The sequence below is a fragment of the Rhipicephalus microplus genome, unplaced genomic scaffold, assembly GCF_043290135.1.
Source record: "Rhipicephalus microplus isolate Deutch F79 unplaced genomic scaffold, USDA_Rmic scaffold_12, whole genome shotgun sequence".
NCBI classification, from domain to species: domain Eukaryota; kingdom Metazoa; phylum Arthropoda; class Arachnida; order Ixodida; family Ixodidae; genus Rhipicephalus; species Rhipicephalus microplus.
Genome location: NW_027464585.1, coordinates 23,871,171 through 23,890,102, shown reverse-complemented (window position 1 = coordinate 23,890,102; position 18,932 = coordinate 23,871,171).

Genomic DNA, 18,932 nt, shown 5'->3' with positions numbered 1-18,932 from the left:
AACAAATCAATCAATCAATCATCCTCTGTCACGTGTGACGCACTATTTTACATACTTATTGTGCAGCCGTGGACACACACCGTGCTGAAGACTGTGTGCGCTGGCGTCTGCGATGCCTGTCATCCATTTCTTTTGTCAGAGCAGCTTCAGAAGGACTGTGCGAGATGTGAAGGTAGAGTTATTTGTGTATTATATTTTAACGCTTGTTTTTCTATTAACGCCCACGTACTTGTCATATGCGTACATCTTCATCTTCTGTCACTTATGTCTTACTATTTTTACTATATTATTGTACGTGCAGCCGTGAGAACACAACCGACAGAAGGCTACGTGCGCTGGCATCTGCAATGCCTGTCATCTATTACTTCGGTTGGAGGAACTCCCCAAGGAGTGAACAAGATTTGACAACGAGACTGGACTTGTACACTTCACCATGAATTCACTTAAAAGAATGGAGAAACTTCATGTGTATGTAGAAAAATAAAAGATTTCGATATCTCACTTTTGTCTCTTGTTGTTGCCGTGACTGCGAAAGCAGTTACACATAGGTGGCTAACTACTTTATCGCGTGTTTTTTTTTTCTGCGCAATTGGTTGCTCACTGCGCAGAAAAACAGGCGAGAAAAGTATTAGGCCTGGCGGATAATAAACAAAAACAATGTTTGAACTGGGGACAAAAAGTTCATCCAGTTGGAGTATATGAGTGGATCAATCGTTCGTCCGGCAAGGTGCAACTGTGAGGACTAATGGTTGCCAGGTAAGGTGTAAATGTGCGGATTAACAGTTGTCCTATAAGGTGCAAATGTGAGGCTGAATGTTAGTCCTCTAAGGTGAACTTTGGGACTAACGGTTACTCACTTAGGTGTAAATGTGAGGAATAAATGTTAGTCCCTTGAGCTCGTCTGTGGGGACTAACTGTTAGACCCGGTGCTGTTAGTCGTTAAAGGGATTAATGCTTGTTACAGCCCCATTAGTCCCAAAAGGACGACCCACACACACTTTTAACACCCTTTTGCCTTAGAGTGTACGATTGTGTCTTGAGTGAGATGCCAGCATTCGGGCCTGAAGTTTGTGATTATTACGTTCATTTCCCGCCAGATATGTGAGTGACGCCTTTTGCCACAGAAATGTCCTGACTGAGGAGTAAGCCACGGTGAGCCTCGGCAATTTCATCAATGTCCATGGAATCGGCGTTGCTCACAAGAGCTCGAACAGCTGAAAGCAGTGGTAGTGTAACCTAGTAGTCGAGAATTGCCACTGAGCTGCGCATGGGAGCATTCTGATCTTCGTTAATGGCGTTGTCGGCTGCGAGGCTAACTGTTCTTGCTTCAAGGTCGATGACAGCTTTGTTTGGTTGAAGGAAGTCGGAACAGAGTATAACCGATCTAATACGACAAAGGCAATTGGGTATACGTGATCATGATCTGTCAATCTGGCAAGGCACCTATCCTTTTAATACCACTAGAATGCCACTGCAGTTCTGATTTGCGGACCATCCCACATATTTAGGACTTTCTTCAGTCTAGCTGCAAATTCAGTGCTCAGGACTGAATATTTGGCGCCAGTGTCAACGAGCGCCAATACGATTGATTGATGGATGATGATTGATATGTGGGGTTTAACGTCCCGAAACTACCATATGATTCAGTAGGGTTGAGAGCTAGGCTAGTTGGTGTGTCATACTCTCCTTTTTGTCGTTTCAAAAATTTTGTTTCAAACACGTGTGAATTCCCGCAAATTTTTTGGTTTTTTTTATTTGATGTTACCCAGGGCTGTTTTTAGTTATGTCATCTTAAAGTGTCTAAGCGTAACTGCCGTGTACTATCGCTTGAGTCTGCGCAAAAGCTTCTGTTGGCGATGATTCAGTGTGTGTAGTTCTTTTCTGTGTCGCTAGGGTTTAGGGTTATATATGAAGTGCTGCTTCTGAAATAAAAATTAGTTGCGAGTGTAGCGAGTGTCCTGTTTTCTTGTCCTTTTTGTCCCCGTGAATTTACGCTACTACACCATATGGTTAAATGATACCATATGATTATGAGAGACGCCGTAGTGGAGGGCTCCGGAAATTTCGACCACCTCGGGTTCTTTAACGTGCACCCAAATCTGAGCACACAGGCCTACAACATTTCGCCTCCATCGGAAATGCAGCCGCCACAGCCGGGATTCGAGCCCGCGACCTGCGGGTCAGCAGCCGAGTACCTTAGTCACTAGACCACCGCGGTGGGGCAAGTGCGAATACGTTTGTTATCTAAGAGCGCTTACAGATCTGAAGAATGTGGCATAACGTTGCAGGTGCGGCATTGTCTGGAGCCACGGTCTCGTCGTAAATCAATCTTTACTTTCCTCGTCGATGTATTGCCATCCAAACCAGTGGATACATCTTGTGCGGCTGTTGCAGGTGCTTTTAGTAGATTTTCCTGTACTTGGGGAGGCTCTTCAGCAGTGCGACGAGCAGCAACTGAACCTCCATCAGTTTCTCTCTTCAGTTTCCTATACGTGGGCTCGGATATCTGCCTCATGCCGCTCCAACATAGCCAGGTTAAGATGGGCACAGAAATGAAGGTGGAGGTGACCTGTAGTGGTAATGGGCCGATCTTCACCTCTAGAAAATTATTCTTCGACCTCGCTTAGCCTCTCACCTTGTCGGGGCCGAGGGGCGTTGACGGGAACACCACGAAGGACTAGGGCACAGTAGCAGCAGTGGCGGTACACGTGGTCGGCTTCGCCACAGTGTAAACAAAGAGGACGGTTGTCAGATGTCATCCACACTTCGTGCTTTCGCGGGGAAGGCCGATGATGATAGGCAGAACGGGTAGGTGGCGTTGGAAGTAGCGGTGCTGAAAACTGCGGCTGATGTGGATGCGCCGGCTGCGAAGTACAGCGGCGTACGATAGGTGCAGCGCCATCGATTTGCTAGGAAGCTCTGTGTTAGACAACGCCGGAGAAGCTTCACGAATGATTTGCTCGACTTGTTGCCTAATCACATCACCTAACGCTGTGACCTGGTGCTGCGATGCCGGGAACCACTTTCTGATCCCTTGTACGACCATACGCATAGTGTCGCGAAGGCTATCCACATCCAATGCACCATATTCAGCGGCGGAAATCACATACGCCTGTGAAAGACGTCCATACTGCCTTCTTTGCACGTCGAGCATCCTTTGTATTGAAGCCTTCAACGCTGTTCAGTGGATTCCGCATGAACCCCGAAAAAAATATTTTCTTTTCACCCCTCTGAGCAGGTATCGAAGTTTTTTTCTCTTCTGGCATCGTGGGATCCGCCCTCCTGAAAGGCACGTCATTTCTTCAACAATTATTCTCACACCTTTTTTCGGGTTCTGGAGTCTCGACGGGAGTAGCATTTCCGCTCTCTCCTTCTGTACCACGCAAGCAAACGTGCGCAGGAGGCTGCTTTTGAATAAGTCTCTTGACGTGATGGAGGACTCTTGGTTTACAAACCGAGTACGCGCACACCCAGCAAGAGCGAAGTATACATGACGCAACTTGTCGTATTCAATCCAATGGTTATGTGCTGCCACATGCTCGAAATTTTAAAGCCTGTCCTCCGGATCATCACACAGCACGCCAAGAAAAGTCGGAGGTTCTCGTGGCTTCCTCCGTAGAAAGGCAGTTGGTGGTGAAGCTTCACTCATTTCAGCTGTGGCGGTGTTCGTCTTCGCTTGAATTTTCTCCGGCAATAGTCCGTACTCAGGCGGCAGACCCTTGTTTCGGTGACATCTCCTCAGCTCTTCTTCGTCGGAGTTTGTTGCAGTTTCGTTCTTCAAGCAAGAAGCCAAATTCATACTCAGCACCTCCATCAGGTATGTCACGTACGGCACGCATGTGATGCAGACGGATGATGCAGGTACAAGCAAACAAGGTAGTTTATTCGCAGCGAACTTGTGCTCCCTCAACGAAAAGCAAATACAGTCCAACGGCTCCACCGCAAGCGTAGCCAGCGCCCTTCTACTGAAAAAAAAGAAACCTAATCTGTTCACTGCCTGCAGCTCATTTTTAAAACGAGTCGCTTCAGACTGGTCACCGCCCACCTTACGTCTATCGCGAAATTCGATAAGACGTGAAAGTCATAATTTATGGGAACTACCCCGAGCGAGCCTGAATAAAGCAAGGGAAAGCGATAGCCGTTGTCGCTTGATAACCCGTCGAACGATACACACTTGGCAATATGAACAGTCTCGGCTAGTTTTTGCCGTCGCTGCCACCGTCATTCAAGTATATGTATGTGTATGTATAATGTATACGAGGAAAACGCGCTAGCCTGCTCTCTCTTGAGGACCGAACAACAGCTTTTCAGCCGGCTTCGTCTGCGCGCCCACTTATCTCGTGATCGAACAGGGGAAGGGGCGCTTATGGTGGCCACTCTATCGCAGCAACAAGAAAAGCGCGCCTTGTGCCCCCACAGCAGGTGGGAGCTTCTACGGGCTGCGATATCAACACAAAAATACGATGCCAAATGAGTATCTGGATGCTGTGTTCGGTTAAGGCGTGTTTACAATAAAGAAACATGACACCGATTTCGCTATACCGACTGTTTTCGGGGGTGTTTTTTGTTTTGTCGTCATAAGTGCTTTACAATGACACAAACAGTCCACCGATGGTCTTTGGAAGACTCCGTTCGTGCCTTCTCGTGATAACAGCCATTCGTTGGCTAATTCGGTAGTGACACAGGAGGCACACGCTCGGCGCCGAATAAACTTGCACACCTGCACATCATATTGAGCCATGCTCTCTGCTCTGACATTCATTGTTCCTCTTCGACCATGCGGCGCAGCCCCCGCCATAATCCACGGCGTCGAAGGATGGGGTGGGGATACACAAAAGACAGGAGAAGAAAAGATTTCCGTGGAGTACGCAAAATGTCTATTCAAACGTCGAGGAAGCCTTGCAGAGGGCATTGTTATTCCCGCAAGACTTTCCCTTCGTGGTCGTTTGAAGCAAACACGTGGGCAAATTTTCGCTCAGCCACAAATCTCCCGACGACACGCCGACGACAGGTCTGCCGATGCGTTTTGCGCTGTTTTTGCTCTGTTATGTTACATTACGACGACAAATTGTCTTTAGAAGCATTGTCATCATCGTCGGCCTAGTGTGACCATGGGGTCTGGCGACTTCGTTGGCGGGCGACTCGTCGACCGATAGTTTTTGTCGGTGTCGTGTCTTAGTCAGGGCCATATCAGTGTCATGTGGCTCTAGTATAAAAGCGCCTTTACATCATCGTATCGTAGAATTACGTGAGATCACATGCTAGCCTTGCTTAGTAAAACATTCGAATAAGTTGCTATCTCCTTCATTGTTTCGCCCTTTTGGCGAAACTGAATTTGTTTCGTCGACGTCCCCACTGTTGAAGCTGGCTACTCAGTCGTACATCTCCAGCCAGCTCTGTGGACCTTCAAACGATGATCCCCGGAAAGTCGGAGGCGTCCTGGGCAGCCGAAGAAGGATCGCTGCAAGCTTTGTAGTGTCCGTCATAGTATCTGCTGTCACAGGTTTGTGATGCAGACGAAGGAAGCAGACTTCAGGTTGAACTGTTTATTGGGCCGAACTTTTGGCCGCGTAAACTAAAAGTCATACAAAAGCAAGACAATGGCACTTATAGCGGCGGACAGAGCGTGGGCAGTCCATACGAAGCGCGGCAGCACTTATACACGTGTCGTCGATTATTGCAGCCTTATCTCTGGTCTTCACGCAAGCTCTTGAATAATTTCGAGTGTTCGCGTCTTGCGAGCAATCGCATCAGAACCAGCGCCGCCTTCATTTCTTTCAATGCCAGTGCAAACACGTGTTTTTCCTCGGCAGCCGTCGGTCAACTACAGTTCAAGGAGTGGTCGTTATGCGACGCCAACGTTTTGCGACGCTACATGAAGGGTTGCGCTGCTTTCGTCACACGTGCTTCTGAGTGCTTTTCCCCGGAGGTGCGATAGACGTGTCTCCCACTCTTACATCATACGTCAGTCAGATTTTATCCTTCGGCTCCTTCTTTGTCGCTCCAAGCATCACCGCCACCGCATCACAGCGCAGCGCATGATGCAGCGTTGCAGTGACGCTTCCCCATTGGCTGTCCGCATAGTGCCATGAAAGGCGACACGCTATCTCAAAACATAGTGTCGTTTACAGAGCCAGCGTGACCGCCAATATTGTGAACAAGAGGAATTCAAGACGCCGCTCCACGGAACTCTATACAACTGAACAAAAAATTACTTAATGTGATTTCTGTCGTGAGGCACTGAATGAAAGGTTTTCTCCCCCAAGACCGTAAAGCGTACGCGAAGGCTAAGCGATGACATGAAGCAGGAAAGAACTAGGGAAGAGAGTGGAGAACGGATGGATTGGGTGCATCTGGTTGGCATTGATAAAATATAGAAGGCATTCACAGAACGTTCTACAATGATCGCGAACCTTCTCGAAATTTGAGGTACAATTTTCGCTGAGCATTTCTTACCCAGGCTATGTGAGCGAAAACTGAACCAAACAAAAGTGAAAATAAGAAACGCGCGTGGTTCTGCAAATGATGTCAGAATTTGTCGGCGCCTGGTTTTTTTCGGAATCAGCCGGCACTCTGGCTTTCGTCATTTCTGCCTGCGATGACAGGTTTTCCTGCTCACTTTAAGCCAAGTACCAGCTTAAATAATCCGCACGCTATTGAAATCATCTGAGCGCCAAGCTATTTAATCCATGTGTCAGAAATTTAACCGAAGCACCAACATATTTAATCCAAGCGTCAACTCAATTAGGCCGTGTGCCACTGAATTTAATCCCAGTGCCGCCATGTTTATTCTAATTGTCATCGGCTTTAATTAAGGTACCATTCAGTTCAATTTATGCCCTAAAAGCAAAATTTAGGGTGTAAAAATGGTAGTACATTTGAAAGGCAGTTGGTACAACATATCAGATAATAGTCCCAAAGTATACGATAATATTATAATTGTATTCGCTGCTAGTATTTGTGATAAAAATTACTGCCATTGTACACTTGAGCTTCCTTTGTACCATGCTGTGTACAAGTTTGTAGATGATTGTTCGGCCAGGGTGGAGTCATTTTAATGGCAATAAAAGAAAAAGTGGGCACATGTTAGCGAATATTTAGTGTTCCTTACTAAAGTTCATATTTGTATTTCTATAGCATTACATCACCTGGACAGGTCATGTAATTGGAAAGACAGACTGGTTATCGGAGTGCCGTAATATACCAAGATATCGAAAACCTGGCCGTGGGCAGCGATGGGTCAAAATCAGGTACATTCTCAAAAAATTAGGAGGTCCTTATAGGACAGACCAAACTATAGATCACTCGAAGAGGTTTTTGTTATGTCTGCACATAGGACGTAAACTTTGGATTATGATGTGGATAACGGAAGTCAAAATTTACATTCATATCAGCTGTTATTTTTTATTCAAATAAAACTAGGCATGTCCGATGAAACACGTGTGTTTCAAGCAAACATGCTTCAGCAACACTAGCGTCATCTGTTACATGAAAACAGAAGTATCCACTTTGATGCTTTTATAAAAAACTTAATTCCACATGACCCAAATATATGCAAGTTCAGTTTTTTTAATTGTTTTTTCTTCAGGAACAGAGGAATATTATCTATCGGTCACCAGTCTTCTCGCCGGGCTGAGCAGACGACTGCAAACGCCTCAGCGAATAAGCAGCCAAATGCAGTCTGCTGAGCAGACGACATGAGTCTCTGCATATGTGATGATGTAGATAATTAGCCGGAGTAATGCGAGAGCGAATAAGGATAGACTAATATAAACTATATGAGCAAATGCATTTAGCACCCATAAATTCAATCAATAGGCGCTGTTCTTTTCTTCAATTTGAAGCTATGGCACCAAAACGTAAGGTGGAAATATCACTGCACCTGATTTCATAAGCGCTAGCTTGAGAAGTTTTTCCTATTTCTCCATGTTTAGATTATTCAGACATTTCTACTATATTAAGTGGAAGTCAAAATTTACATTCATATCAGCTGTTATTTTTTATTCAAATAAAACTAGGCATGTCCGATGAAACACGTGTGTTTCAAGCAAACATGCTTCAGCACATCCATGCACCATGTGCTTCTGGTGCATGGATGAAACTGACTATCACCTCAATTATAGTCATTGGCAATTGGATTATACATGATGGCACTTGGATTAAACTCACTGGCACGTGGCCTAACGGAGTTGGCGTTTGGCATAAATATGTTGGCGCGTCTCGTCGTCTGCACATCGATAAGATGACAGCCATGGAAGCGAAAGGAACACTCCTACGAGTTCGCGCACTCAATGTGTTCATCTGTAGGCGGTTTAAAGGTCACAAGCGTTGTACCATAGAAAGCGTGTTGTTATGGTGCCTCAGATACGCACGATATTTGCTTTTCAATTGACAATCGCACACGTATGAACGCTTAGTCTTGAGCAATTTTGGTGGGCGCTGCGGATGGGGTCGTCTGTTTGGAGTATCGCTTGGTGCTGTTTAAGGTATTGTTAAAGGTGGACAAACAGACGATTGCAGAGGCAGACAAACCAAAACTTTTGCGTTGAAGGTCCCCAAGAAAGACTATCGTCTCTGAAAAATGCCAACCGCTGTTTGGGGGTTGGACTGGTACGGGTTTGGCATGTGCACGTGAGCTCTTGGTCGGATGCCGGGGAAGGTAGGGAAGAGATTCGGCTTGCGATGGCTACATGGCGGAGCAGCAAGGGTCTCGAGCTCACCTCCTCGCATCCTCGTTTCACGCCCCTTTAAAAAAAAGTATTTTTCAGCTCGTGATAAACCGATTGAAAAACGTTTTGTGGCAAAATGTTCCTCGTTTCACACACAATGAAGCCCGTGGTCTAGCTAAAATCTGTTGTGGGGTCTGGTGGGTGGCCCTTTAAGGGTTCAGTGCGATAGCGCTATCCTTTAGTGCGTCCTTCAATCGCTTAGTTTATTGCATGGTGTTACTCGAGAAGTATAATTACTAAAATGTAATAGATAAAGTTTAAAGTGGATTGTGTAAGTGAAGCTTTCATGTATACACGTGAAATATTTTTGAATTTGGTGTTCACCTACTACCTGGCCGTAAGAAATTACGCGCCGTAATGTTTGTGCCAATTATAATGGCCGGTAAGCCTGAAATAAAGAAGTCAATATGATAATCACATGTACTGACACCCGATGGCAATATACACATGTACCACGCATTGATACAGCAATAATACATCTTGTATTGTGAAGCCTGGGCACCGGACGCATGAGTTTGTAAAGCATTCATGTTAATTTCCCCGCATTTCTAAGCAGGGGAAATTAATTTCACTGTATTTCCAAGCCGACGCGCGGCTGCGTCGTAGCACACCTACTTGCAACGCGAACGGCCTCAGTTAAGTCCCAACTCACTCCCGAAAATTTTATTATTATTATCTACATCTGTCTCAATTTTTAAATGCGAAGCATTTCTTAACGAACTTTGGCTACTTTGAGCGTATCTATCTATCTATCTATCTATCTATCTATCTATCTATCCATCTGCTTACGTTTGGGTGCTCTCGTGGTCACCCCCTTTAACTCGGCGTGAACCGAAATTAGCATGGGAGTGTAAGATAGTTTGACGAACATGACGCACTGGTCAAGACATGAATAATCTCAAAATCCACTCGCGTGCGTTATCAAACGCTTCCCGCTATAAAGCGGCACATAACCACAAGTGGTATGAACCGCTGGTAGATGGGTATGTGCCACAAGTTTAGTATCGACTTAGGAACGACGAGAACGCACATGGGCAATTTTAACGCGTAAGCGTTAGGAAATACCCCACATCGGTAGCGTCGACCAAACGATGGCATAGAATAAATGTCAGTGTTAAGAAAAACCCGGCCGAGGCAGCGTTGACCCCCCTCCCACCCACGATGAATGCAAATACTGAATTTTGGGTTTCCAGCAGGAATCGAACCCAAGCATTCTGGGTGGCAGTCAAGCATACTACAGCAGAGCTACGCCAGGTCTCGGAACTATTTTTCAAATAGACGCTGATCCTGCTAATACGCAAGATTAGCGTCTAATAAGACTAATGTGTGTTTATGAACGTGTACTAACATCATGCACACAAGATAAGGGCCTAAAGCAATTCGCTCCCGTCGAAATGCGACCACTCATGCCAGGTTTCAACCCGCGACCATCGGCTCAGCAGGCGAGCACCGTAACCGCAACATCGCTACGGAGGACAAAGAAAGGTAACGCAGAGTGGCACTAGTGACACTACAGCATTGAAACAAATCGGTACAACAGCCATAGAATAGCGTTAGACAGCATGGCTAACATGCATCATACTCCGCTATCATGGATTCTGGAGTAGAAAAATTCTTCAAAAACAGGACAACGGTTGACATGCACTGACACTTAGGTCTCACATTTATTCATCATTCAAGCTGGAGGGCTTGCGTATTTTCCACCGTAACTGAAACATCGGAAAAAAATGGTTACTCACCCTACCAGTCGTTATCCAAGTAGCACTGCGACGACCGCTGAATGATGATGATTGTGGCTTATAAATATGGCTCACATCCACTCTTCTCCTTTTTCACCCCTCAACGAAAGCTCACAAAAAAATTCACCCAACATTCGGCCAATCCCCTGCGTTGGGTAAGAGCCATGAGATAAGGAAATAAGAAAAAGAAGCGTGCACAAGACGAGGGAGAATACGACAAGCAGTGAATATATTACCCGATTCTGCTCCAGGTCCCGATAAAATAAATGCAGCGGTAATAAAAATTATCCTTAAAGTATCACCTCAAGATTTACTTGCAATATTTAACCACTCTATTAGACATTCGTGGATTCCACCTGAGTGGAGAATCGCGAAAATAATTCCTTTATTAAAAAAACATAGAGCTAGGTTTACTTTGGATAACATTAGGCCTATTTCACTTACATCTAATCTGCTAAAACTAATCAAAAGACTTCTACGCATTAGAATATACAACTGGTTGGACGAAAATGCAATTTTAAGCACATGCCGAATTGGATTCAGGCGTGGCTGCTCCATTCGGTGTGCCCATGTTGATCTGGAAAGAAGGATACAATTAGCTCGTTCTAAGAAACAGGTTTCCACCTTAGTCACTTTTGATATTACAAAAGCTTATGACAGTGTGGAACACATTAAACTAATAAATTCGCTAACGCACATCGGGTTACCAAATTACTTCGTGGTATGGGTTTACTCCCCTTAGGCACTTGGGCACCCTAAATTTATCGCAATTATTATTTTATATAAGGAAGCGCGCCTGCCTTCTCTTCGTGCTAGGTTCCGAATACTAGCCGTACCTTCCTAAATATATACGCAACCCCACATAGGAGGTCAAAATTTGTTTTCATTAATGAGCCGACGTCCTTTTTTAACCAACAGTGGTCTAGATTAAAGTGTCCACAAGTCATCGTCGTACATAAGCTCTTGGAAACATTACATGTTAACCTTCATGAAGTACGGGTACTAAGAACACCTATTCAAACAACGAAAATAGAATTTGACAATATTTTTTCTAATAATTGCAAAACTCTTCGCAGTATATATCTAAAGCCATTTCGAAAGACCACCTGGCAAGATTAGACCCAAAGATTGTAATAGCAACTGATGCTTCAGTTCGCGAAGAGTAGGCAGGAGTAGGAATTGCATCTTCAGTGTTGGATTGTTCTTTTTCGATTTGTATACCTGATTTCACAACTATTTATCGAGCGGAATTACTAGCAATTCTCTTAGCGTTACGAAAATTACCTCACTCAGTAACCGATGCTATTATTCTTTCAGACTGCTTGTCTGTGTGTAGTTCATTAACTGCGCCTAATATGTCCAATGCTTTAAAAGTATTTTACGCCCTTGCCCAAAGACATTTACGACTCATACGCTTGCTGTGGATACCAGGACATAAAGGTTTAACCCCCAATGATTATGCAGACGCACTCGCAGTGGCCTCACATAATTATCCAATAATTTCTATATTGCCGACGCTAGCATTTATCGCCATGGCACGCTTTGAAATATTTGTCATGTCAGAGCAGTTTGAAAAATCTCGCTTGGCAACATCAAATTTTTTCCATCTTAAGTACCCCTGAAAAAATTGATGGTGCTCCTCTAGAACGGCGGAGATATCAATTACGAGACTAAGATGCTGAGTCCCTCCCCTCTTGAACTTTTATTCACTAAGGTCTGGTCTAGCACAGTCTCCCCTATGCCTCCACTGCAACGAGAGTGAATTTCTTTACCATTTCCTCTTAACATGCAGGTTATACACAAACCAAAGGAAGAGCCTGTTAGAAGAACCTCTCCGTTGGTTGACTCTAAATTTATTTCTTCCGGTGGTACTCTCCTTTGGAGCAACTGAAAAGAGATTTAGCCACAGGAATGTTTGCGAGGCCGTGTGCGATTTTCTAAAGGCAACAAAGCGATTAGAATGTTAAGCTGAGGCATAAATTCACTTTATTTCAAATCATATTACCCTGTTCGTTCTTTGTATTACCCCTATTTTATTTCTAATTTATCGTTTACCAATTGGTTCTTTGTTTAAACATCGTTATCTAAGTAATCCGGCTGGTAAAAAAAACTGCAACTCAAAAATGAGGCACTGTCCATTTCATGGCCGATCCCTGTAGTGGGTTGCGCCAGGACTCTGGGGAACAACCAACCAACCAACCAACGACAGGCAGTGGATGGGACTAGCCTGTCGCTCCTGAACGTGAGCAAAGAGTGATGATCGCACACGGCACGCGGACAATGAGAAGGAAGGACAATCAGCGTTCCCTCGTTTTGTCCGTGTGTCAGTTGGCGCTAGAAAAAGTTATTGCGATATATGCATACCAGCTGGCTCGTCTATCAGTAAGAGAGATTATGGTAGTTGTGGTCGTGTTGATGATGCAGAGCTACTGCACAGCCTAGTGTGACATAGACCAAAACTAGAGCAAATAATATCGAGGCACCAATTAGCAAGAACTGGTTATTCTTAGTCAATACAAATTTAGACTAACAAACACACCACGATGAGCCACCTTTATTTTGGAATAATTGGTCCTCCTTCACACTTGATCTCTCTGACCCCAAACAGTATTGTTTATACAGCACCTAGAAGCTCGGAGGGATACAACTGGCACCCACATGATACACCCTTTTCTCTTTCACATTCCTCTTGGGAGCTGTATACTCGTGACTCAGCCGACACGTGTGTCTCAACGATGCCTTGTACTAAGAAAGGCTCTCGCTCATGGTTCTACAGTAAAGGCTTGCTCTCACAGCAGGATCGCCATGGACGCCAACGAGTAAGCGTCCGAAATTGGAATTAAGTGATGCATCACGTCTGCTTTGGAGTCCAAACTGCCAATAGATGTCCAACTCTCTTTGTCTGAAATCGCTTGAGTGTAGGGCGACATCACCGAGGAGGCAGCCAGACGGCACTTCTAGGTGAAGACCTGACGAAAGGAAGATTCCTCCGCAAACTGTTGGCCAATGAATGAACGTTTGTTTCACTGTTCTAGTTGATGGTGCCTTAACTCATAAAGTCTGTAGTTTGCTCAGGCCAAGCAACGTTGTGAGCATGAACATTGTTTCGACCACTGTAGCACACAAACGTAATCCTTATATGTCGCAGCACCTGTGTTTTGTCTTAAGTGCCTATGACAATCAACAACCCCACTGCTGCATTACCATTCATAGTTTCAGCGGTGCTAAAGGCGTTGAAAACACGGCAAACGAGCACATCGCAGACAAAGCGCATCCGAGACCCGATTGATTAAAGCGAAAAGACTAAGACTAAAAAAGGGGGCAAAAGACTGGTGCACCACAGAGATGAAATGGAAGAACTGCAGATGTACGATTGCAGTCGGGGAAATTCGGTGCATGCGGAAAAATGTTTATTCACCACACAACTTATATCTTGGGTACAGATATGATAGAGTGTAAACAGAAAAGTCGAGAAGATAAATACAGATGCTTTTTACGTAGTTTGCACATATATTGACTCACGCATAATTTGCTTACAGTGTCCTTTCTGTTGCATGTTCCCAGACCCTTTTCAGTCTTTTCTTTTCAATATCAATAATTTAGTTATTCGATGCACTTCATCTGTGCCGTCCCTGTTTTCAACTTTGCAGCACTGCATTTAGCATCCAGTATGCTTCATCTAGCTCCTACACAAGCTCTTATAATTTCAGGGCACTTATAGGCACCTTCCTCTTGTATAAAAAATACAAAAATGGTACGTACAGGTGCATTACGAATGCTCGAAACCATTTGTATTCCTAGCATAATCAGAGGGTTCAGCAGAAAGTCACATTATTAACAGGTAACGTCTCGCCGTTTTCGTGTTATCACTTATTATTACTATCTTTAACATGGAAACGCGTTACGCCGGGGTCCACCAAGGCTTTATTGACATATTTCTGTCATGCATTTAACGTTGTAAAATTAACTTTATCAAATGACAAAGCAAGACCAATCAAGAAAGGGTCCCCTGAGGGCGTGCAACCTCTGACGTTCACCGACAAGACGAAAAATTCCTGGTGCCTCATACCGACTTAGCTGTTGAGCCAATCGTACGCACATTTTGTCTCTCTCCGTGCTCTCTGTTGGCGAAGCGTGGCGGTTCCGTTATCGGTGAGGGCTCAAGAAAAGTAATGTGACATGACGTAGTCAAGTCATGGCGCCCCAGATTGCACGCCAGCCCTCAGCCTTGGAGGCCATAATTAAAACTTCTCGATAGCAGTGAAAGACTCTCTCCGAGCGGGCTTCGAAGAGTCGATGACGCAGTTATATTCTTTGCATTTGGCTTCGTGCTAGCGCGTGACAGCTCGTTGTTGAAGTCATGCAGCTTCCACATGCACCAACATTGTTTCACGGTTGACTACTTCGAGTGTGAGATCACTTGTTTATTTGATAAAACTGCTGCAGTAAGCACTGCAGCAAGGCAACGATGTCTACGGGTGAATGTCGTCCCTAACTTGAGCGAAACTGAGGCCAGCAAGACTTGGAACGCCTGCGCGCGTTTGCGGATCAAACTACGAACATCTGCGTCCCACGTTCCTGAAGCACAGTATGCGTGAGAGTAGGTTTCAGGAGCACAGACCGCGTTGTTTCTTTTCATTACTTACAACATTTGAACACACGCATATCTAAAAGCAGTGCACGTTTATTGTGTGCTTGTTCATGGCATATTTGTGTCGGATTAACGATACGCTGTGTTCAGGCATTTGTTAACAAGTTTAGTTAACAGAACGGTTAAATCCTGATCATGAGTCATTGTCGTCACCATCGGGTATAGCTGTGCGCCACCGCGCCATGCCCCCGCCGCCTCCAAGTATCGCTCACACCGCTCGCGCATCCGCCGACGTCCCGACGGTCGCCACGCCGCCGCCGCCACAGCCGCGCAGTAATCGTGGTGCACCGCCGCTAGGCCACATTCACAACTGAGAAGTGAAGCGACAATTATAACGCCAGAGCAGCCGGAAAACCACGACCACGCGCGTTGAAAATTCTTCCCATTCGTACTGCCCCTGAGGGATGATACCGCCGCCGCTGCCATTGCTACATTGAGAGTCAATTCAATTTTACCTGTTTTCTGAGCACTAAATATTGTACCGAATTCTAGTAATTAACGCAAATCAATGAAAAGAAACCTTTTCAACCATTGTTTTGGCAGATATGCCAGCAGAAACGACACGAGGGAGCGCAGCGACGCCGGCGAATTAAGTCGGCTGTGCACAAAAGCGAGACACGTAGGGCCCTGTCAACTTGTCGCTGCTGCACCGTCTACTTCCAGTGTTCTCGGCGATCGTAACCTAACCAGGCTCTCAAGAGACGCGTCCTTTTATTACGATAGCAATTATATGAACAATCTAGGCTGCATATTGCCTCCGGCGTGGACGTCACTGTCACTCACCGTATATGTATGTGACGCAGGAGACGTGATGGCTGTATGATGAACAATTTATTTGTCTTCGTCTTCCTCCTTTTCTACCATTCCACCACATCGTTCTCGTGTTGTTCGTCACACCAACCCCGACTAAATTTCAAGGCCGAAAGGCTGCCGCAGTAATGTCAGAGGGTGGGGGCCCAGTTACGCCGCGAACGCGGCGGAAAGCCTGTGTTTCGTTCACGTTTTAGGAGAACCAACGCTCCCGCTCTCACAGCTGCTGCGGCTTGATTGGGCCGAATAAAGGATGTTGAAAAAAAAGTCTTACTGAGCATGCTCAGTTGGGCAACTGGGCCCCCAACCTCTGACGTCACTGCGGCAGCCTTTCGGCCTTGAAACTTAGTCGGCGTTGGTCACACGCTTCCCCCCTCCCCCGAGAGAGACGTAGATGCAGGGGCAGATGATATCGTTTGAGTCTCCCGACATGAACGATGTCAGTCTGGCGACCGAGTGGAGCCACGCTGCGGTCGATCTCATAGTTAACTGCCGAAATCTTGCGTATGATCGTATAGGGTCCTTCCATGATTGCGCTGAGTTTGCCGCGGTTCGGGTGCCAGGGTGTTTCATATAGAACAAAGTCTCCCACTTGAAGCTCTAAGGGATGGAACTTCTTGTAATATATGATCTTAATTTTCTTGTGATATCCTACTGAATCGCGGGCTGCGTTTGTACGAGCTTCCTGCAGATTTTCGGTAACGCCTGAAAGAAGATAGGGATACGATGGTGTGCCATACAAAAGAAAGCAGGGTGAGTAGCCTATGACTTCGTAAGGTGTTCTATTGTACTCGTCGACAACGTCCGGGAGGAGACGCGGCCACGGTTTTCAGGGTTCGTCATTGACCTTGCATCGGAGGCGAGTAACTATCGTCTGATTAGTGCGCTCGTTTCGGCCTTTACACTGCGGGCGTTGGGAGCTTGTTAAAAGCTGATGAATATTGTTGTGCTTGAGCAACTGCTTAAAGTTGCTGGCAGTGAATCCTGTGCCTCGGTCGGATAGGAACTTCCGAGGCGTTCCAGCAGCGAATATACTCTTCAGGCAAGAGATGTACGCGTCGCAGTCTCATTTTGTGTGCGAAAGCCCAGACATAACGGGTGGCATGATCAACGGCTAAGTGAATGAGGAGGAGGTAAAACTTTATTAGACCAAGGGATTTGGGCACTTACGTCCCAGGGTCCCCACACGACCCCACTGCGCTATGCGTTCATGAGTTCATGCAGTTCCATGACGTGGGTGGCCCGGTCAGTGGCGATTTTCTGCTTGGCCGGGTCCGTCGAGCGCAGCAAGGTCTCCCATTCCTCCCATGTGGTCAGTGGCTCCGGGCCCCGCGGGGGAGGGTCCGCCGGGCATTCCATGAGAATGTGGGTAAGGGTAGCGTGGGGGTGAGTGCATTGAGCACAGGACGGGGCGTACGCTCCCGGGTAAATGCGGGAAAGAAAATAGGGAGAGGAAAGGGTGCAGGTCTGAAGGCGACGCCATAATATTTGGTGAAAATTTTTGAGGGATCGGTGGGGTGGTGGGTATAGCTGGCGTTCAGCGCGATATGACTGGGTCATCTCGTTGAACGAATGCATGCGCTCCCCGGAAGAGCCCGACTCCGATTCCGCCGCCGCCCGGTTGATGAGACCTCGGGCGTGGTCATTGGCGGCTTCGTTGCCGGGATTTCCAGAGTGCGCAGGCACCCAGATCAGCTCCACATGGCGGGCCGGGTTTTTGGTGGGCGAGCTGAGAATTCTGAAAGCGCTCTCGTGGACTCGTCCTCGCGCGAAATTTAGGATCGCGGTTTTCGAGTCGGAAAGGACGTACCGGGCATCAGTGTGTGCGAGGGCAATGAATCTTTTGGATGAGCGATAGTTGCCAAAACCTCCGATAGTGTTCATGGCCAGAAGATCAAATGGTTGTTCCGCTGGTGGCAAAGACTCCAAGGAACCAAATCGTTTGGTCTTCGGTCTCTTGCAGTGCTGGCAAGTATCGCAGTGGCGTATGTACTCGCTCACGTTGGTGATGACGTCGGGCCATTAGTACTATGGAGAGAGAAGCCGCAACGTCTTCTTTACCCTGACATGACCGAAAGCGTCATGAGCTTTTTGGAGAAGAGAAGACCAGAGGGCAAAATGCACATAGACTTTTCGTATTCTTCTGCGTGTCACTATACTCAGTCCGTTCTCAATGGTATGCTTTCCGGGTGGTTTGTCATTGTGATGCTCTCGCAGTTGCTCAGAAGATAAGACTTGAACTACCGGGCTTCGAGATAGTGCATCAGCTTCAATGTTGTCAATGCCCTTTTGCTGTTTGATGTTCACGTCGTACATGGAGAGTTTTAAGTACCACCGGAAAAGTCGGCCTCGGGGATTCTTGATGCTTTTAAGCCATTGCAACGCTGCGTGACCTGTGATCAAAATGAAAAGATTCCCGTGTAGATAGCAGTGCCATTTATCAATGGCGTCAATAATTGCCAAACATTCATGTTTTGTGATGGCGTAATTAATTTCGTGCTTTAGTAACTTCCGTTAATGGTATGCAATTGGGTGTTCTCTACCTTCATCATCAGCCTGCTTCAAGACGGCGCCGATACCTCTGTTAGATGCATCGCACACAAGGCTTAGTGGCATCGTAGATGTTAAGGATTGGCTCTTCTGTCACGCATTTTTTGAGCTGAGTGAAAGCCAGTTCACACTCCGAATCCCAGTTCCAGGGGGCGTGTTTGCTGAGCAGGCACTTCAGCGGGTGAGCGATTTGACTGAAGTGGTCGATGTATCGACGGTAAACATTGACAGTGCCGAGAAAACGCTGCAACTCTTTAGGGTGTGATGGTATCGGAAACCGTCGGATTACGTCAGCGTTCCTTTGCTTTGGAGTGACGGTGTCATGCGAAACCTTGTGTCCCAGGTACTCAATGGAGGTTCGAACGAATTGACATTTCGTTAATTTCAGCATGACACCTTCGCTTTTGAAAGCTTTCAAAACGCCCTCCAGTTGCCTCAGATGATCTAGAAAAG